The sequence below is a fragment of the Taudactylus pleione genome, unplaced genomic scaffold (genome assembly GCF_031769625.1).
Source record: "Taudactylus pleione unplaced genomic scaffold, aTauple2 ptg000145l, whole genome shotgun sequence".
NCBI lineage: Eukaryota > Metazoa > Chordata > Amphibia > Anura > Myobatrachidae > Taudactylus > Taudactylus pleione.
Genome location: NW_028284547.1, coordinates 3,069,071 through 3,091,736, shown reverse-complemented (window position 1 = coordinate 3,091,736; position 22,666 = coordinate 3,069,071).

Sequence of the window (22,666 nt, the reverse complement as noted above, 5' to 3'; positions counted from 1 at the left end):
ACCCGCGAGAGAAAATTGGCGATGTTGGTTGTTGAGAAGTGCAACCGTTCCGACCGCCCCATAGTGTTATGACGGAACTTTGTGGACATCGTCCGCCATAGAATACTATATATAGTGGTTATATATAGAATAAAGTGGCATACCACCCAATATTTGGTTTTCACAGCCCGGGACTCATGAAAAGGGGGTGTGGCCTATCTGTAAAGGGGCATGGCCTAGCGACACATTCCCGCTTACATCACTAATGGGCGTGTCCAGCATCTCCGAGACGCCAGGATGCCCACGGGCTTCCTACCCGCACTGTGAATAGATGCCGCGCGCATGCATCTATTATCACTCTGCTTACCCATGCTCCCCCCAACTTCCCTCCCACCGCGGGACACTGCGGCCTGCGGGTGGGACAGCGGAACAGTCCCCAAAAAATGGGACTGTCCCGCTGAATGCGGGATAGTTGGGAGGTATGTTGTGGTTTTATCTCCTGGTTAAAATGTGCACTAAATGAAGACATACAAGTGTCAGTGCTCCTCATCTATCCTCTCTCAGTACTAATCTTCCTATGGTAGGTACTGTGCTACATTAAAAGGTACAACAACAACACGCGCGGCACACACGTGTCATCTCAATCCTGTGTACCAAGCACATCCCTTCCCTGGTCTAACAATGAGGGGCCCATTTATATATGATCACATTTGCAATGCGATCTGGGCATGGTATTACCGCCCATGATAGGATTGCAAGATGCGATCAGAGCGCCAGAATGTATCATTCGGCATCCGCAGGGACAGGGGCTCCGAAAGGTTGTGCAATGTGCCTGGTGTGCTGTTGGGGCTACTACGTATGCCCAGTCCCGCTGACTGCACATGCGCGGCCGCCATTGCTGTGGGTGGGTTTCTATGGAACTCTCTCCCGGTACGTTTTGCAATGTGTAGTCCATAGGCTATCTTCAGATGGTGTTAACTGGGGGAGGGGGGAATATCCGGAATGCATCGCATTCCGGATGTTGGTAAATCTGGCAGCATGGCACCAGTGACGCGCGGTGAGGGCAATGGCTGGGGAGGCACAAATGTATAAGAACATGGTTTTTATATCAAAACTCTGGAGCATGATAGGGAGTAAGATAGGGGAGGGAGTAGGACAGGGGAGGCTCTGCCTCTCCTGCCTACCCTGACTGCACATCCCGCCATCCCCCTTAGAAACCTTTGGGGGATAATGCTGCTGCCTGCAGGATGGAGGGATCGCAGCAGGTATTGGAGATATAATTCTGGAGATACTAAATATTTGCGCCTGAGTCTGCCTCATCCTTGCAGAAATAATGATCCCACGTACAAGCTAGTGACCCGTCTCATGCTGTACTGTACAGTCCGCTCCTTAGTGTTATTACCATCGTGGATAGAGGACTGAATTGTCTCACTGTTCCAGGATGGATGGAACGATGGAGCTAAAATGCAGAGAAATAAATATATACATATAATTTTCAAAAGAAAAGAGGAAACATTTATGCTGAATTTGGACAAACCCAACGGAAATAACACAAGGTAAAATAATAAATAACGTACCGAATTACTTCAGTATAACAACATCAATAAAATGACATAAATATAATGAAAAACAAAATACCTCTAGACGTGGGAAAAATAACATAAACATTGACAAGACCGCAAACATGTAAATCCATATGGTTTCCTTTTTTTAGCATGTTAACGAAGTTTATCGCATGATACGAACACTTTTGCTTAACTGGATTCATAGTTTATAAAAAATACTTTTATTATTGATTGATTTCCATTGGGAAAAAGAAGAGACAACACATCACTTGCTTAGAGGGATGTATGTACTAAACCTTGAGGAGAGATAAAGTGAACGGAAATAAAGTACCAACCAATCAGCTCCTAACTGTCACTTTGCAGGCTGTGGGGTCTATTTTCTAAGCCTTGGATGGAGATAAAGAGGATTGAGATAAAGTACCAGCCATTCAGCTCCTAACTGCCATGTAACAGGCTGTGTTCGCAAAATGACAGTTAGGAGCTGATTGGCTGGTACTTTTTTCTCCGGCCACTTTATCTCCATTCAAGGCTTAGTAAATAGACCCCTACGTTTGAAAAATAACAGTTAGGAGCTGATTGGTTGGTAGTTTATCTCCATCCACTTTATCTCTCTCCAAGACTTAGTACATAGACAAAGGGGCGTATCTATTATGGGTGCAGCCATATTATGTCAAACTTACTTCTCCGATGTTCCACATGGTCTCCCATCGCTACTCAAACGCCGAAAAATACCCGTCGCAGTCATTTTTCTGATGTTTTTCACATGCACTGTGAGGAAATCGCCGGGAAAATGACGGCCGCTCCATTTTCCCGACGATCTGCGCATGCGCAATAGACTCTGGGCACACTCTAGTGCCCAGTCTATTGATTCTGCGGTGGCCGGCCAGCTGCGTCAGTCGGAGTGATAGGAGGGGGCCCGTGACAGGGGATGCACATGAGCCCTCTCCTCTCTAAAGACGCCCCTGCATAGACCCCTAATGGCGGTCGCCTGTCTATTACTTTATTCAAATACCACTACAACAAACTCCTTCCCCTGTGTACGTACGTGTAGCTGAATGTACAATGAATGTGCGGCAGTACCGATTGGTGCATCCCTGCTCTATGGCATGTGCGGCTACTATGTCTGACCACGCTATGCTGTCACTGACAGGGCCACGACACTCCCATAACACGCACACTGAACCAGCCATTTTTGCGCCCATTTCTAACCCCCTCCCAGTCACCGCCCAGGAACACCCGCCATTTTTTCCACAAGTTTTTAGAAACTTTTGCACATGCGCAGTTGCAAAAAAAATATTAAGCAGATCAAATCTGATTTGAAAAAAAAAACAACAAAAACCTCTGTAGGATTTGGATCCAGACAACTTCTCTCTAGTTATTATAACGACACACCCAGCAATTGCCAGACTACACTAGAAGATCTATAAACCTCATTTGACACATCAACTAAATGAAGCTTCTCTCTGACATTATAAAATTAAACGCGGAGGCCATATATATATATATATATATATATATATATAAGCATGAAGGTGCAGCACTCCCCTCTCATTGAGAGGGGAGTGCTGCACCTTCATGCTTCTATTTATCCCTATGTGAGGGCACCCCTGCAGGATTTGGTTTATTATCTGGAGTGCCGGACCTGGAGACTTTATATATATATATATATATATATATATATATATATATATATATATATATATATATATATATATATATATATGGGGAAGGCTGCAGTGTCATTGCTGGTGTTTCCATGCCATTACAACAGCGTTTCGCCCCCCTTTGGCTAATTTGATTGATCCCAGTATGTCAAAGGAAATGTAATAGGTCCCACAGCACCATAAACTATTATAAGTAATATACTGTTTGCGGATGATGTACCCATAATTATTGCTGGCTTTCAGGTTACAAGATAAACTATTCTAAATCAGTCGCCCCCATCAGGTACAAAAAGCATTACATCTAAACTTTACATTTTAATGATGCCCTTTAGCTGTCCTCAGTACGTCGACATTATATAGTCAATATTCTGTATGTCGACATTTTTAAACTCTGCTATCCTAATCTTATGGGATCCCTTTGTTATTTTATTTAATAAATTGATTAAACTGCATTAAAATCACTGGACAGGTTTATTACGTACTTAATGCAATGCAGCTAAATATCAGACCATCCTCTGCATCTAAAAAGACATTACTAAGCCAAATCTACTTTGTCTCTTTAATGGACTGTACAGTATATCTGGTTTATCAAAAACTACCATCAGTACCGCCTACCAAAATAACCCTGTGGACCGTGGTAACAAAGTAGCAAGTCGCCTATTCCTGGTAAGACCTAGGGGTAAATTTACTAAGATGGGAGTTCTATTTAAGAAGTGATGTTGCCCATAGCAACCAATCAGATTCTACTTCTCATTTATCTAGCACCTTCTAGAAGATAATACCTGGAATCTGTTTGGTTGCTATGGGCAACATCACTTCTTAATAGAACTCCCTTCTTAGTAAATTTACCCCCTAATAAAGTATTTATTTGCATGTGTAAACTATGTCCTGTCGGATCCTATCACACAGGCAAACACCACCTAGACGTAGGCATGTGGATAACTACCCATTTCCCAGGAACAGACACATTGGCCACTACTCTTGAGTTTGGGTTACCAGATAAACGGTTTCACTTAGATTAGAAGCTGTCTCTTATATTGGTCGCAGATGAACCAATGCTACCACTTGGCCCAGGCAGCCAGATAACTTTCTACTTTGGATATCAATGTTGATCTCCTATTGAGGCTGGATCCAGGTATTCAGCATGCATAATGTTCGGGGGAAGAGCTGCCTCTGAATCCTGCTCGCCTCGCTTGGCACATGACAACTGTATTGAACCAGTCAAAGAACAGCCATACCTGTGCAACTCTTCCCTCCATAGGTGACCAAACCACCTACAGATCCAGCCATGGGACAATGGTGGACCATGACTTGGTTAAGGGTAGGCAGCTAATCTGATGGGTTCATAAATAAAAATGCTTCCTCCACAATGAAAACCTTATTCCTCATCCTGGACATTGCTGGGCTCCACAATACAGAACAACCCTTGGTCAAACTAGTTACAGGTGAATTCAACCTGCTTGAAGGACCAACAGGCAGAACATTGAGGCTATGTGAAACCCTCCCAAGACGTCACATATTGGAACAGCAACCGCAGAAACCACAGCTGATTGCTTGCCTAAAAACTCACATTGCCGCAAGCAACAAAACCCATGTATCGAAGAAGTTACCATCAAATATCAATCTATTGAACTATGCTATTAAATAATTTGACTTTAAAAAAAAATAAATTACAAACAATTTCTATTGGCTGGAGAGGAGCTAAACAATATACTCAGGGATTAAAAACCAAACAAACAAATCTCTCTGCTGGTTATCACACTGAGGGAATAATAGCAAAGCCAATATGCAAATGACCATTTGATAACTATGTATTACTAATATCATTAATAAACCACTTATCCTATGGGTGTAAATATAGCACAATTATAAAAGTGTCCATACAGCGCCAATCGCAGGAACCTCATAAAACATTTAATGACAACAATATAGATACTCACCCTCCTGCTCCTCTTATTCCCTGTCCTGCCCTCCTCCCCATATCCCTTTCCACCTCATCCCGTTCTTATACCACACAACCCAATACCACTCTGTCACGCTCTCTACCCATAATAAGCCAACAGTCACCCATCCTAACCTATATGGACAGGATTGCAGAATAAGCTCACTATACAGACAAGGGACCTATTTATCAAGACTTCCGGCCCATGACTTTCAATAAATGAACTAAAATTCCTATTTATAAAGCATATAGCCGATGACAATGTGTGGGGTTGCTGCAATTGTCCTATTTATTTTTTCGAGCTCTGAATACAAAACGTTCTCAGAACAATAAGTGCGCCCTTTCCTATGGAAAAAGCTTCCCTGCATACCTCCGGCTCTCACAGTGCTTATGCGTGACCTAAGCTGGCACGTGCGCGATAACACTGCAGTGTACACTTTCACCGTTGCCATTAGCAGCGACATTGCAGCAGCTGTTCCGGCAAGAGGACCATGATACATTGCTCATTAACTATTTCCTAAATTTTTGGGGCACATCTGCATATTTTAATAACTAGGCCGTTTAAACATTTACCATTGTAATCTCAAAGGGACATATTTATCACAATCTGCATCTCAGATGCGGATACCTTTCACTATGTTATTTGCACAAAATACAGTGAGTATGTGTCCATGCATGCGCCGCCGCCGGCTACCGCCCCCTGAGATGCGCGAGACCCGGATAGTGACGGGCCCACCGTCGCTCCGGGTCTCGTACCAAAGGGGGCGTGCTATCGATGTTGAGTGACAGCATGCCCCATTTGGTGGGCGGGCCGGGGGAGTGGCTGTCCAAACGGAGGCGTTCCCATGTGATGTCAGTGGGAGAGATTTCGGCTCTGTCAGAGCCGAAATCTCTCTGGGCCTTGCGGCAGCGAGACCCTACCACAAGGGTCTCGTCGCAAGCCCCGATGGTCGCGATGATCTTGACCATCGTGACCATCTTCCTGGCCGCTCGCTATAGCTGTGGGTGGTCACCCACAGCTATGCGAGCGGCCAGGAGGCCGTTCTAAAAAAAAAAGACCGGCCCTGATTCGGAGCGAGCGCTCTGTCAGAGCGTCCGGCTCTGAATCAGGGCCAGAGAGCCCTCACCAGCTATCTCTGCAGCCACTTGTAGTACAAGAGCCCTGCAGAGAGTACAGACAGCCCTCACCAGCCATCCCTGAAGCAGCCATTAGTCACCCACTGCCGATCCCGCAGCTTGAGACGCACACTCACAGGCTGACTCCCCTGAACCTCAGCTTAATAAATAGGCCCCTGTCTTATAAAAAAAAAAAAAAAAAATTCCTGCACCTTAGCACATACCTGCCTGCTCTCCCATAGGTTATAACAGGGCTAACCCGGGTCCAGTGTAAACAGCGCCGACCCGAGAATAACCCAGGTCGAAGCGCAGTGTAAGTGGTGACTGAAGCCGGTTGCGAACCGTGATGGATCAGTGTTCAAAATTACGGGTCGGGTCCGGGATTTAGGTTTAAAAGCGGTATTAGAGATGTGCATGGACCTATACTATTATTAACATCAATAACATTAATTTCCCATCAATACTGCAATCACGGTAGAGGGACTTAAATACAATCCAAAATACACACGAGATCCAGTTTTTAAATACGAGTTCCGAATTGCAAGACCCGAGTCCGGACTCGTTATCACACAGAGGGTCTCATTCAGACCCGCTCGCGAGCGCTGTACGCTCGCAAGCGGGTCGATGGTGCCCAAGTGCTCCAGGTCTCGCACCAAAGGGGGCGTGCTGTCGATGGTGAGTGACAGCACATCCCCTTTGGTGGGTGTGCCGGGGGCGTGGCTGCCCAGACGGAGGTGTTCCCACGGGAACGCCTACCGTCTGGGGCCGGCCCCACTGACATCACTAGTGATGTCAGTGGGAGTGATTTTGGCTCTGATAGAGCCAAAATCACTCCAGGGCTTGCGGTCACGAGACCCTACCGCAAGGGTCTCGTCGCAAGCCCGATGGTCGCGATGGTCTTGACCATCGCGACCATCATCATGGACGCTCACATAAGCTGTGGGTGGTAACCCACAGCTATGCGAGCGGCCAGGAGGCCGCACCATTTTCAGCTAGGCCGGCCCTGATTCAGAGCGAGCGCTCTGGTCAGAGCGTCCGGCTCTGAATCAGGCCAAGAACCCAAAGTGATTCCGAACTAGGGGCATATGTATCAAAGCTTGATGTGAGATAAAATTGTGAGATATATATCACCAACCAATCAGCTTCTAACTTATATACATTTCACAATTTATCTCACATCAAGCTTTGATACATATGCCCCTAGGACTCGGTTTGATTCAGAACGGGTGTTCGGTTTTCTCAAAAACCGAACTGCTCATCTCTATATTTTATGAAAAGCAAGTTGCATGTTTGTGTGTTTTTTTAGCACCACCTCTTTGTGAGAACATTGTGTGTCTGTATTTAGGAATATGTGCAGCTCCCACCCCCTTTCAGAGGAAGTAACAAAGCCAGAAGTATAAAATCACCTCTACAGAGGAAACGGTCTGATGTTTCCACCGATGTGCAAATAATGGGTGGAAATACGTCAACTCCTATGAGCAACTAATAGCACTTATTAACTCACAGTGTGAAAATAAAAAATAAACAGTATATAATCTAAATGGAAGACAACTATGTGAAGTACAGGCTTAAAAGACCACATTTGAGCTTCAGTTCCGCTAATAAAAAGTCTAAAAATAGTTTGAATTTACTTTAGAAAATGTTTAAACAAATAAAAAAACAAAGGATTATATATTATTGAATTAAAAAAGTTTATTTTTGGATCGAAATTTGGTTATCTTGTTTTGTTTTTGTTTTTTTAAAGAGTAATCTGTTATTGTCATCCTAAAATGGTGATAACAAAAACACTTATCACAGAAGTACAAGTATGCCCACTATGCAGGTTTCTCTTATGCCCACTCATGTGGGAGCCTCTGCAGGTGAAAGCTAAATATTAAGCGATGCCACAGCGAAGCGTATCAGCAGCAAAAACACCAGTTTCAATGGGACTGATAAATGCTCTATAATACTGCAGCAAGTCAGCTTCCAGTATGTAGGTAAATCTGGTAACATATCCGTGCTGATAGTTTCATTAGAAAGAAACACACAAGAGTAGTAATCTCACAGGCAGGTCTGCATCTTTCTGCTCAGGAGCTCAGTGGCGTATCTATAATTTTACGCCGTGGCCTCGCAAAAATGGGATGTGGCCTCACAAGCAGGGGCGTGGCCACCCAGACCCCCATTTTAGTCTCTCCGGGGGGGGTCCAGGAGGTGTGGACTGCCCCCGGGGACCAGTGTATTTGCAGTGCTGGCTCCCTCACTGTGTCAGGAGCCGAGTGCTACACGTAATGCTGCAGTGTAGCACCCGGCTCCTGTCACTGAGGGGGAGTCGGCACTTTGGTGTCACCTATGTTCAAGTATATGGCTATCCTTAAAACCTGGACTGTTAGGGGCCTATTTATCAACATTATTTTTACTAAAAATATTGTGAAAACAGGTGTTTTCACACCCTTTTCACAATATTTAAGTATCACATATATGTACTAAAGGGCAGTTAGAGAAGAAATTACACACTTCTCCTCCAAGCCCTTATTATCAAATTTTTTTAGTAAGCCGATCACATTTCCCATAATTGTAATAGGAAATGTGATCTGCTCAGATTTACTAACCTGCAATTGTAAATAAATATCGGAGGGAGCCTGTGTGATAATTACGCCAGCTTGACATAGCGTTATGCAGGCCCCCTCCTGTCTGCAGATGCAATGATGATGGTTTTACATCATGGAGAGTGCTCTGTAGCTCCCTGCCCCAATCTATCCCCCTCCCATCTCCCTCCGTGCTCCGTCTGTGTTCAGCAGCAAGACTCGGTAATGAACAGCTGCTTGACCCGACAGACAGCAGCTTAACCCCATCCTAGCTGGGGAGGACTGGAATGAAGGGGCCGAGTGAGTACTGTAGTAGAAGTTTTCTTATTGAAGAGAGCTTCATCAGTGACAGTGGCAAACGCAGGATTGCTAGAGGGGGGTTTCCAAATGCTGGATTTTAGAGCGAGTGTGGCCAGTCCATGAAGAGGGCAGAATTAGTACTTATCCAGCTTTAATATGCGTCATACAATGTGTATTGTGTGTCATAATTCCAGCATATACAGGATCACAGTAAGCCATTAAATGCGACAGTAGAGCCATCCTGCCTGAGCTGAATGTTTGTATTTTAGATGTGGGCACCATTCCAGGGCATGGGAGCAAGTCCGGGAGTCTGGAGGAGCAGCAGAAGAACCTAGCACTGCCCTGGACATATATGTACATATTGGGCTCTATAGCAGTGCATCCCTAACAGTGCATGTTTTCCAGATCTCCTAGTTGGTGCACAGGTTATTTATTACTGGCTGATACATGTTAAAAGATCCACAGGTGGTGCTAATTATTTCATTTGTGATACTGAGAAGAACATGTAGCACTAGTAACATTCTATTATATTACTATTTCTACTGTGGTCATGGTATGTGCTGGGGAGGGGGGTTTCCAGGCAGACGGAAACCCCCCCCCCTGCGTTTGCCTATGAGTGAGCTGTAAGCAAGGCAGTGCACAGTACAGCAAGAGCCTGACTCGGCTTCTGTAAACTCCAGAAGCAGTGGAGAAATGATTACTATTCGCTGGTCCCCTCTGACAGCGCACTGATGAGGCTCTCTTCTGTGCGGTCTTTGAAGCTGTGCATGGCTGTTCTGATAACGGCGCATGCGCAGGAACAGGCTGTCTATCGCAAATGCGAATAGACAGCTGGAAAAGCAGGAAGATGGATTCGCCGGGACATGGCTTCAATGCAAGCTATGTCCCGGCGTGCGGATTTTAATACATTCCTGTGATAATTAGGGCCCTATTCAGGGCCGTAACTAGGGTAGTGCGATCAGTGCCATGGCACAGGGCACCGCAGGGCAGGGGGCGCTGTTTGGGCCTGTACATTTTCCTGTTTATTATGATTCTAACTTGTAGCTTCCTCTTATTTTATCCCCAACATCTCCTGGCTGCCCCAAGACTACCCCTATTTCTTCCCTGGCCCTTCCCCATGAGGCCATGGCTTTTTTTCCGGTGCACTATCTTATGTCCCTATTTAAAAAATGGCGGGGGGGGGGAGCCAATGCTCTCTCTGGCACGGGGCACCAAAGAGTCTAGTTACGGCTCTGGCCCTATTTACTACAATCCGCATTAAAATGCAGATTGTAGTGTGATATTACCGACTGAATTCGCATTGGGAATTCAGGCAATATCACAGGGATTTATTAAAAATCCCTTGCAGGGACAGAGCGTACAGTAAAGCTCTGACACTGCGAACCCCCTCCGCAGCCTTATCACTGTATTTTTCACAAAAAATACAGTGACGAGTTCCAACGCATGCGCCGCTACACCCCCCCCCCCCCTGCACGCGATCGCAACCTCTGGTGACGTCCTCCGTGGCTCCGATCAGCTGGTCTCCCGTCCTGCGTTGTGACCTGGGGTGAGATGCACTACCATCAGGTTACACTTACCGCCGGACACCGCCTCCCTGCTGATTGCATATGCACTAACATATGCGATCAGCAGCACAAAGGAGAGCTTTGGTGGATTACTACTGGGGGCACTACATGGGGGGCTACTACTGGGAGCACTACAGGGGGCTACTACTGGGGGCATTACAGGGGGCTACTACTGGGGGCACTACAAGGGGGGATTACTACTGGGGGCACTACAAGAGGTGGGACTACTACTAGGGGCACTATATAAAGGGCACTGCATAGGGGGTACCACCACTGGGTGCACTGCATAGGGGGGGAGTACTACTGGGGCACTATATAAGGGGCTTACTACTGGGGGCACTGCATAGGGGGTACCACTACTGGGGGCACTGCATAGGGGGACTACTACTGGGGGCACTATATAAGGGGAATAGTACTGGGGGCACAAGGGGCACTGCACAGGGGGGACCACTACCGGTGGCACTGTAAAAGGGGCACTGCATAGGGGGGCGCCCAAAAATATACTCGCTTACCAAAAAATTTGGGCTAGGGCCGGCCCTGTATCCGGGCTCTGCTCAGCTGACAGACCCTTGAATTTTGCTAAATCCAGCTGTCTCCTCCCGGGCGGCTGAATAGTCCGGCCCGTCAGGTGCTGCTTTGTCTCTCTCCCCCTCAGCTGACTGACTCATCTCAGCTACTGCTGACCTCAACTGCTGCCTGCTCGCCTCCTAAACTGCAGGCGCGCCCCCTCTCCTGGAACGCTGCCTCTTAGCAGTGAAGATGTGCCGCAACTCCACCTTCAATGTCAGCGGGGCACCTCTTGTCACTGTCAGTTACCACCTCCGCTCCCACACAGCCGTTGGCCACCGCAATCACCTCTCTGGGCAGGGCGAGCACCACTTCTCCCACCAGCTTCCCTGCTCCCTCTCTGACTCCACCCCCCTGCGCCCGAAACCGCTCGGGACACAGGGGGGTGACACTGTAGGGAGAGATCTGCAGACTCTGTCAGCTGTGATGAGAGCCGAGAGCTGTTCTCTATCTCCTGAAAACTGGACTCTCTTTCTCTGACAGGAACCAACTTACTCCCAGCCCCCTTCCTCCACAGTAGAGCACATCCCCACCACAGAAAAAGGAATTGGTATATCCCCCCTGTAAGTGCCTAACCCTAACCTCCCCCTTCCCCGCTGCCTAAACCTAAGTCTCCCGGGGGGGTGCCTAACCCTAACCCTCCCTCCCCCTAGCCTAACCCTAACCTTCCCGGGGGGGTGCCTAACCCTAAGTCCCCCCCGGGAGCCCTAAACCGAACCCTCCCCCCCCGCGGCTGTCCGCTCGCGGCGCCCGGCATCACTACGATCGGGATGCCGGGCGCCGGTCTCCCGGGGTCGGGGAAATGCCGGGCGTCTACATCTAGACGCCCGGCATTTCACCCTTGCCGGGATATGACAGTCGGGAAGCCGGCTGCCGGTATTTAGGCAGTCGACTTCCCGGTTGCATACCCAGAAAAAAGTACCTAATCAACCCATATTAAAATACATGAATCACATATACCTATTATACATGAATTAAATCATATATATATTTTACATATTTGTTTTTCTTTTACATATGTGTAGCAACACATACATGGTTACTAATATATGCAACATACTTTTACCAACTTTAACTAGTCAAATTCCCTCAAGTGTAAATATATGAAATATACACCCATATACACATTCTTATTAATCAGTATATTTCTCTAACCCGTAACCTGGGTTACATCATCAACAAGTAATTGCTCTGGGGCTCGTTTACATGTGGATGTAAGTCAGGTTTATGACACGCCCCTCAGATGTAGAAGTACACGCCCACTTTACCGCCACGCTCATAGGTGCTGCTTTCACTATCTCCCTGAAATGCTTTGTCAAAAGCAGGCAAGTATGCGTTGTATATCATGAAGTTTCCTCACATGTCAGACAGGTGCAGCATATACTGGATTCCCTCCTGCCCGCAGAGGCTTTCTCTAAGGTCCTGTAATCATCTGCAGATTGATACAAGCCTCAGGGGCGGGGGAGGGAATGGGGACTACTTACACGTGCCCTGGCTTATTGGAGGGGCCCAGGTCAGCTGATGTGGGGGCAGGGGCCACTGAGAGCCATGTCGGGCCCAGGGGGCGTGGCTTAATAGAGGGAGGTGTGAACACGCCCCTTAGGATAAAAAAAAAATGCGCTGCCTGCTCGGGAGGGTGGCGCTGTGAGCCCCTCAGCCTGGCGCAAAGCCAGCGGGGCGCAATGAGTGTGATTGCTCCACCCCACAGGAATAGCAGTCTGCTGCGGCTGCGAGCAGTCTTCCGCTGCAGGCCAGCACACCTGTGTGGGGGACAAATGTAGTAATTTTTATTTTATTGTTCGGAGGGGGTGTAGCCATGCCTCCTTGAATTGGCCATGTTCACCCAGTACCAAGGCCCTGCTCAGGTCTCGGCGACCCTGCCAGCCTGTGATATTTTATAAACAGACAATCTTCCAGTTAAAGTCTACAGTTCACAGGAATCAGACATTAAGGGGCCTATTTACCACAATCCGCATTGAAATTTGCGGTTGAGGTGTGATATTTTTGCCTAAATTCGCATTGCAAATTTAATAAATATCACATGAATGTATTAAACTTTGCATGCAGGGACAGTGCTCGAGAGAAAACTCTGTCCCTGTGAATCCCCTCCCTGCATTTCTCAGGGTATTTTTCTCAAAATATACAGGGAGCCTGTGCCTGCGCATGCACCCGCCAGCAACCAACACCCCCCCCCCCGTACCCCAGCTCCACTACCTTCTCTTCCACTCATCTTACACTTACCTCCATTCAGATGATCGGTGATCCGATGAGCTCCTCAGTGACCCAGTCAACTGACCGCTGGGCTCCTGCTCCGCGACCCCAGTCATCTGATCTGTGCAGTAAACTGAGATGCCGGCCGGGACTTCACTGCAGCGATTGGCTGACCAGGTCACAGAGGAGCTCACCAATCACTGGTTCCTGGGTGCAGGTAGTGTACTTTTTTTTTTTTTTAATTATTCTAACTTTTTTTTTTGTCTGAGATCAGCCTGTGGTCTATCAGACACACATGGCTGATCACAGGAGCCTACTCTGGGTTCAGCCTGTCAGCAGGCCAGGGATAGCTGAGCTGGAGTATTATGGCAGGACTCCCTCCCGACATATATTTTATTACAATTTCTTTTTAGTACTGTAAATGTGAATCAGATTGCATTTCCCATGACAAGTATGGGAAATACAATCTGCTTAATATAATGCAATTTAACTGTACCTTCCGTTCTCGGTGCAGTAGCCACCATCTCTGTTACACATTACAGACTCTCCTGTAATATATAAAACCATAACTGAATGCCTGAATGTAGGTAGTGGAGTGTTTGGTTAACCTGCTATATTTCATAACCACAGATCCTGGTGAGATAGGCAGAGATTTAGGACACATTGCATCCTGCAACACTGATGTACTGTATGATCAGCAATGTCACCATAAAATCACATTTACAACATGTCTTTTCCCACGTTGTCCTTACAGCAATGAGCAAGCGTGTACTTATCACACTGCACAGAATGGCAATTTGTATATATTATCTTAGTGCTTCTCAACCCTGAGGTCTTCTTAAATGGTCATGTTTTGAGGATTTCTCTCTGTGGAAGCAGGTGGGATAATAACTGGCCCAGGAAAATAGATTAGCTGACCTGTGCATGATTAAAGAAATCCATAAAACATGGCCTGTTTGGTGGTACTTAAGGACTGCAGTTGAGAACCCGTTGGCACACAGTGGACTCCCAGACCCTCCTACGACACAAGCATTGACCCTGTCCTGGTTGATGAAGTTTCTCCTGAGGCCGGTGCAGCATGGGCGCCTCCATCTTGTCTTTTGTCAGCTGTCTCCTGTGGATCCAATCGCTGACATATTTCTTCCCACATGATCTGTGCTACCAATCATCATCCAGATCTCCCTAATTAAGCTCCTCACTTGCACTAACACAATGCCAGTAGAACTTGATTTCTACTAGTTCCTGCATCCAGCTTCAGATAGTGCATGTCCAGTGTGCATCAACGCACTTGTGCTCTCTTTACACGGTGCTAGCTTTAGGCCCCCATACACCAGGCGACGTCTTGTCTGATCCTGCGATGGGATCGGAAACACCGATCCGCCGGGCAGAAATGCCGACTGGCAGACATCGATGTTCTCCGATCCGTCGGAAGATGTGTGAGATTATACATGTTGGATTTCACCGGCCCTCCGACCCAGCATTTGGGGATCGCAACATCGCGGCAATCCGTTGCTGGTGTATGGGCCCCTTTTCTCCTGCTGTTCCTGCATTCAGTTGGTGCTCAGCCTTTCCTAACTACACCAGCGTGCTTCTTTGCCACAGCCTGTATATCTGCTGGCAATACCTCAGCCTGCACTTTCCAGAGTGCAGTCCAAACCTGCACATACCTGCCTGCGGACTCTGCCTGCACATACCTGCCTGCGGACTCTGCCTGCACATACCTGCCTGCGGATTCTACCTGCACATACCTGCCTGCGGACTCTACCTGCACATTCTACCTGCACATACCTGCTTGCGGACTCTACCTGCACATACCTGCCTGCGGATTCTACCTGCACATACCTGCCTGCGGACTCTACCTGCACATACCTGCCTGCGGACTCTACCTGCACATACCTGCCTGCGGATTCTACCTGCACATACCTGCCTGCGGATTCTACCTGCACATACCTGCCTGCGGATTCTGCCTGCACATACCTGCCTGCGGATTCTACCTGCACATACCTGCCTGCGGATTCTGCCTGCACATACCTGCCTGCGGATTCTACCTGCACATACCTGCCTGCGGACTCTACCTGCACATACCTGCCTGCGGACTCTGCCTGCACATACCTGCCTGCGGATTCTACCTGCACATTCTACCTGCACATACCTGCCTGCGGACTCTACCTGCACATACCTGCCTGCGGATTCTACCTGCACATACCTGCCTGCGGACTCTACCTGCACATACCTGCCTGCGGACTCTACCTGCACATACCTGCCTGCGGACTCTACCTGCACATACATGCCTGCGGATTCTACCTGCACATACCTGCCTGCGGATTCTACCTGCACATACCTGCCTGCGGATTCTGCCTGCACATACCTGCCTGCGGATTCTGCCTGCACATACCTGCCTGCGGATTCTGCCTGCACATACCTGCCTGCGGATTCTACCTGCACATACCTGCCTGCGGACTCTACCTGCACATACCTGCCTGCGGACTCTGCCTGCACATACCTGCCTGCGGATTCTACCTGCACATTCTACCTGCACATACCTGCCTGCGGACTCTACCTGCACATACCTGCCTGCGGATTCTACCTGCACATACCTGCCTGCGGACTCTACCTGCACATACCTGCCTGCGGATTCTGCCTGCACATACCTGCCTGCGGATTCTGCCTGCACATACCTGCCTGCGGATTCTGCCTGCACATACCTGCCTGCGGACTCTGCCTGCACATACCTGCCTGCGGATTCTACCTGCACATACCTGCCTGCGGACTCTGCCTGCACATACCTGCCTGTACATACCTACCTGCAGACTGTACCTGCACACATCTGCCTGCTGACTCTACCTGCACATACCTGCCTGCGGACTCTACCTGCACATACCTGCCTGCGAACTCTGCCTGCACTTACCTGCCTGCGGACTCTGCCTGCACATACCTGCCTGCGGATTCTGCCTGCACATACCTGCCTGCGGATTCTGCCTGCACATACCTGCCTGCGGATTCTACCTGCACATTCTACCTGCACATTCTACCTGCACATTCTACCTGCACATACCTGCCTGCGGACTCTACCTGCACATACCTGCCTGCGGATTCTACCTGCACATACCTGCCTGCGGATTCTACCTGCACATACCTGCCTGCGGATTCTGCCTGCACATACCTGCCTGCGGATTCTGCCTGCACATACCTGCCTGCGGATTCTGCCTGCACATACCTGCCTGCGGATTCTGCCTGCACATACCTGCCTGCGGATTCTGCCTGCACATACCTGCCTGCGGATTCTACCTGCACATTCTACCTGCACATTCTACCTGCACATTCTACCTGCACATACCTGCCTGCGGACTCTACCTGCACATACCTGCCTGCGGATTCTACCTGCACATACCTGCCTGCGGATTCTGCCTGCACATACCTGCCTGCGGATTCTGCCTGCACATACCTGCCTGCGGATTCTGCCTGCACATACCTGCCTGCGGATTCTGCCTGCACATACCTGCCTGCGGACTCTGCCTGCACATACCTGCCTGCGGATTCTACCTGCACATACCTGCCTGCGGACTCTGCCTGCACATACCTGCCTGTACATACCTACCTGCAGACTGTACCTGCACACATCTGCCTGCTGACTCTACCTGCACATACCTGCCTGCGGACTCTACCTGCACATACCTGCCTGCGAACTCTGCCTGCACTTACCTGCCTGCGGACTCTGCCTGTACATACCTGCCTGCGGATTCTGCCTGCACATACCTGCCTGCGGATTCTGCCTGCACATACCTGCCTGCGGATTCTACCTGCACATACCTGCCTGCGGACTCTACCTGCACATACCTGCCTGCGGATTCTACCTGCATATACCTGCCTACGGACTCTGCCTGCACATACCTGCATGTACATACCTACCTGTGGACTCTGCCTGCACACACCTGCCTGCAGACTGTACCTGCACACATCTGCCTGCTGACTCTACCTGCACATACCTGCCTGCGGACTCTACCTGCACATACCTGCCTGCGAACTCTGCCTGCACTTACCTGCCTGCGGACTCTGCCTGCACATATCTGCCTGCGGATTCTGCCTGCACATACCTGCCTGCTGACTCTAACTGCACATACCTGCCTGCGAACTCTGGGTCTCATTCAGACCCGCTCGCGAGCTTTGTATGCTCGCAAGCGGGTCGATCTTACCCAAATGCGCATGCGCACGACGGAGGTGCCTCCGTTGTGTGCATGCGCGACACCCAAATAATGACGGGGTAGCCGTCGTTATGGGTCTCGCACCAAAGGAAGCGGGCTGTCGATGGTGAGTGACCTTTGGTGGGCGTGCCGGGGGCGTTGCTGCCCAGACGGAGGCGTTCCCATGGGAACGCCTACCGTCTGGGTCCGGCCCCACTCACATCACTAGATGTCAGTTGGAGTGTTTTTGGCTCTGATAGAGCCAAAAGCACTCCGGGCTTGCGTCAGACGACACCCTACCGCAAGGGTCTCGTCGCAAGCCCGATGGTCGCGATGGTCTTGACCATCGCGACTATCTTTTTGGCAGCTCGCATAAGATGTGGGTGGTCACCCACAGCTATACGAGCGGCCAGGAGGCCGCTTCGCAAAAAAAAAAAACACGCCCTGATTCGGAGCGGGCACTCCTTCAGAGCGTCCGGCTCTGTATCAGGCCCTCTGCCTGCACTTACAGTCAGGTCCATAAATATTGGGACATTGACAGAATTTTCATATTTTCGCCTCTATTCACCACCACAATGGCTTTGAAATTAAACAAACAAGATGTAATTTAACTGCAGACTTTCAGATTTAATTTGAGGGTAATTACATCCAAATCAGGTGAACGGTGTAGAAATTACAATGGTTTCTATATGTGCCTCCCACTTTATAAGGGGCCAAAAGTAATGGGACAAACTAAACAATCCTAAATCTAACTTTCCCTTTTTAATACTTTGTTGCAAATCCTTTGCAGGCAATGACAGCCTGAAGTCTGGAACGCATAGACATCACCAGACGCTGGGTTTCATCCCTGGTGATGCTCTGCCAGGCCTCTACTGCAAATGTCTTCAGTTCCTGCTTGTTCTTGGGGCATTTTCCCTTCAGTTTTGTCTTCATCAAGTGAAATGCATGCTCAATCGGATTCAGGTCAGGGGATTGACTTGGCCATTGCTTAACATTCCACTTTTTAGCCTTAAAAAACTCTTTGGTTGCTTTTGCAGTATGCTTCGGGTCATTGTCCATCTGCACTGTGAAGCGCCGTCCAATGAGTTCTGAAGTATTTGACTGAATATGAGCATATAATATTGCCCGAAACACTTCAGAATTCATTCTGCTGCTTTTGTCAGCAGTCACATCATCAATAAATACAAGGGAACCAGTTCCATTGGCAGCCATACATGCCCACGCCATGACACTACCACCACCACTGATGAGGTGGTATGTTTTGGATCATGAGCAGTTCCTTTCCTTCTCTTCTCTTCCCATCACTCTGGTACAAGTTGATCTTTGTCTCATCTGTCCATAGGATGTGGTTCCAGAACTGTAATGGCTTTTTTAGATGTTGTTTGGCAAACTCTAATCTGGTCTTCCTGTTTTTGTGGCTCACCAATGGTTTGCATCTTGTGGTGAACCCTCTATATTCACTCTTGTGAAGTCTTCTCTTGATTGTTGACTTTGACACATATACATCTACCTCCTGGAGAGTGTTCTTGATTTAGCCAACTGTTGTGAAGGGGTTTTTCTTCACCAGGGAAATAATTATTTTGTCATCCACCACAGTTGTTTTCCGTGGTCTTCCCGGTCTTTGGGTGTTTCTGAGCTCTCCAATGCATTCTTTCTTTTTAAGAATGTTCCAAACAGTTGATTTGGCCACACCTAATGTTTTTGCTATCTCTCTGATGGGTTTGTTTTGATTTTTCAGCCTAATGATGGCTTGCTTCACTGATAGTGACAGCTCTTTGGATCTCATATTGAGAGTTGATAGCAACTGATTCCAAATGCAAATGTCACACCTAGAATCAACTCCAGACCTTTTACCTGCTTAATTGATAATGAAATAACGAGGGAATAGCTCACACCTGTCCATGAAATAGCTTTTGAGTTGATAGTCCCATTACTTTTGGTCCCTCAAAAATTGGGAGGCACATATTGAAACTGTTGTAATTCCTACACCGTTCACCCGATTTGGATGTATTTACCCTCAAATTAAATCTGAAAGTCTGCAGTTAAAGCACATCTTGTTTGTTTCATTTCAAAACCATTGTGGTGGTGAATAGAGGCCAAAATCTGAAAATTCTGTCAATGTCCCAATATTTATGGACCTGACTGTACCTGCCTGCGGACTCTGCCTGCACATACCTGCCTGCGTTTTCTGCCTGCACATACCTGCCTGCGAACTCTCCCTGCACATACCTGCCTGCAGATCGCCCTCCTGGGCGCCGTGGGACCAGCGGCGCGGGGGGGGGCGCCGCCGGCCACGGCGCGGCCCGCCCTAGTTAGCCAATGTAGCGCCGACCGCAGTGAGTGCGGTCAGTGCTACACATTTACACAGGACCGGCGCTAGGCTTCCAGCGCCATTCCTGTGCTGCACACCTGAGCCCGTTCCCTCCCCCTGAGCGCTTGCCCAATAGCGCCAGGAGGCGGGCTCAGGCTGTGCATAACACACACATCGCCACCAGCGCTGGCGGCGATCAGTGTGTTAAACAGCAGCCAATGAGAGTCAGATAGACTCTCATTGACTGCTGCAGCACCCACTGCAAGAGCCGGACTTCCGTCCGGCTCCTGCAGTGGGTAATGGGACAGACGTCATGACGTCTGTCCCATTATGCTGAGCGCGCCAGCCCGGGAGGACTGGCGGGCGACGGCGGAAGCGGCGGCGCGGGCTGGAGGAGCAGCAGCAGCGTGGATTCAGGTAAGTTTTTATATATATATTTTTAAAAACCAGTCAACACTACTGGGGGCACAACGGGGGTGGCTACCACTGGGGGGACCTCTACTGGGGTGGGGGCATAACGGGGGGGTGGCTACTACTGGGGGCACCATTATTAGGAGGACCTCTACTGGGGGGGGGCTATTACTGGGGGCACCATTATTAGGAGGACCTCTACTGGGGGGGGCTATTACTGGGGGCACCATTATTGAGCGGACCTCTACTGGGGGCGGCTATTACTGGGGGCACCATTATTGAGAGGACCTCTACTGGGGGCGGCTATTACTGGGGGCACCATTATTAGGAGGACCTCTACTGGGGGGGGGGCTATTACTGGGGGCACCATTATTAGGAGGACCTCTACTGGGGGGGGGCTATTACTGGGGGCACCATTATTAGGAGGACCTCTACTGGGGGGGGCTATAACTGGGGGCACCATTATTAGGAGGACCTCTACTGGGGGGGGCTATTACTGGGGGCACCATTATTGAGAAGACCTCTACTGGGGGCGGCTATTACTGGGGGCACCATTATTAGGAGGACCTCTACTGGGAGGGGCTATTACTGGGGGCACCATTATTAGGAGGACCTCTACTGGGGGGGGGCTATTACTGGGGGCACCATTATTAGGAGGACCTCTACTGGGGGGGCTATTACTGGGGGCACCATTATTGGGAGGACCTCTACTGGGGGGGGGCTATTACAGGGGGCACTTAATCGGGAGGGGGAACCTCAATTGGGGACCACTACTTGGGGGGGAACTACTACTGGGGGCATTATAAAAGTGGCCTACTACTAGGGGCACTGCACTGGGGGGACCACAACTGGGGGCAATAGCAGGAAGGACCACTACAGGGACCACTGGATAGGGGGGGTCACTACTGGGAGCCTGCATCAGGGGGACCACTACTGGGGGCACTGCATGGGAGGGGGGGGGACTACTGCTGGGGGCACTATATAAGGGGCTTACTGCTAGGGGCACTGCGAGGACCACTACAGGGGGCACTAGATATGGGGGATCACTACTGGGTGCCTGCATAAGGGGGACCACTACTGGGAAACCTGCATGGGGGGGGACTACTGCTGGGGGCACTATATAAAGGGCACTGCATGGGGGGGACTACTACTGGGGGCACTATATAAAGGGCACTGCATAAGGGGATACCACTACTGGGTGCATTGCATTGTGGGGACTGCTACTGGGGGCACTGCATAAGGGGGAACACTACATAGGGCACTGCATTTGGGGGGACCACTACTGGGGGCATTGAGTAAGGTGAACTGGGGGCTGTATAAGGGGACCACTACTGGGGATACTGTATAAGGGGCACTACTATGGGCCTGCATAAGAGGGACCACAACTGCATACTGGGGGTACTGTATAAGGGGTACTACTGGGGTTAAGGTGCATATGGATAGGAATGATCAGCGTGAAAATAAAGGGGTGTGTCATGTTGACACGCCCCATTTTTAAGTGACCACGCCCACTTTTTTACGCGCGCGCCTTCGGTATGTTGGGGGGGGGCTCCCTTTTCAAATTTGCCCTGGGCTCCAAATACCCTAGTTACGCCACTGCTCCGGGGCCAGGGGGTGTGTTCACTGATCAGCAGTGCAGGGAGCGGAGCTCACAGTGACTCACCCAGAGTCGCCAGCTCACCTGCTTCCTACAGCTCTGCAGTGCCATCTGCAGAATCTAAAGAGCCGTGTCCCGAGACACTGTCTTGAGACACTCCACATGTGGCTCAACTCAGTACTGTGATTCGCTCTGCCCATCACTACCTTGCACATGTGCCACAAAAGGGTGTGGCCTAGCCACAAAAGGGGCGTTGTTTTCAACGCCTATCATGAATCCCTATCGGCATTCTGCCGTTGTGATTGTGCCTTGCAGCCGCCGGTCACATAACTGCATCCCCTATAGCACATAAAACCTGGGGGTGTAAGTAAATGACAAATAGCTGACTATAGTGGGTGGTGGGAGAGATGTAAAAACATGGAGAAAAAATAAATAAAACAAACCTATGAATGAAAAACCTTCACTGAAAAAAAAAGTAATTAAAATTACTATACTGGGTTCTATAACTACCTCTCTGACAAAAAGAATTACATCCAGTATAGAACAATCAAGAAAATCAGTACAGTGTATTTCACAAGGGAGGGAGCATGACAGGGAGCATGATAGGGGAGGGAGTATGACAGGGAGTATGATAGGGGAGGGAGCATGACAGGGAGTATGATAGGGGAGGGAGTATTACAGGGAGTATGATAG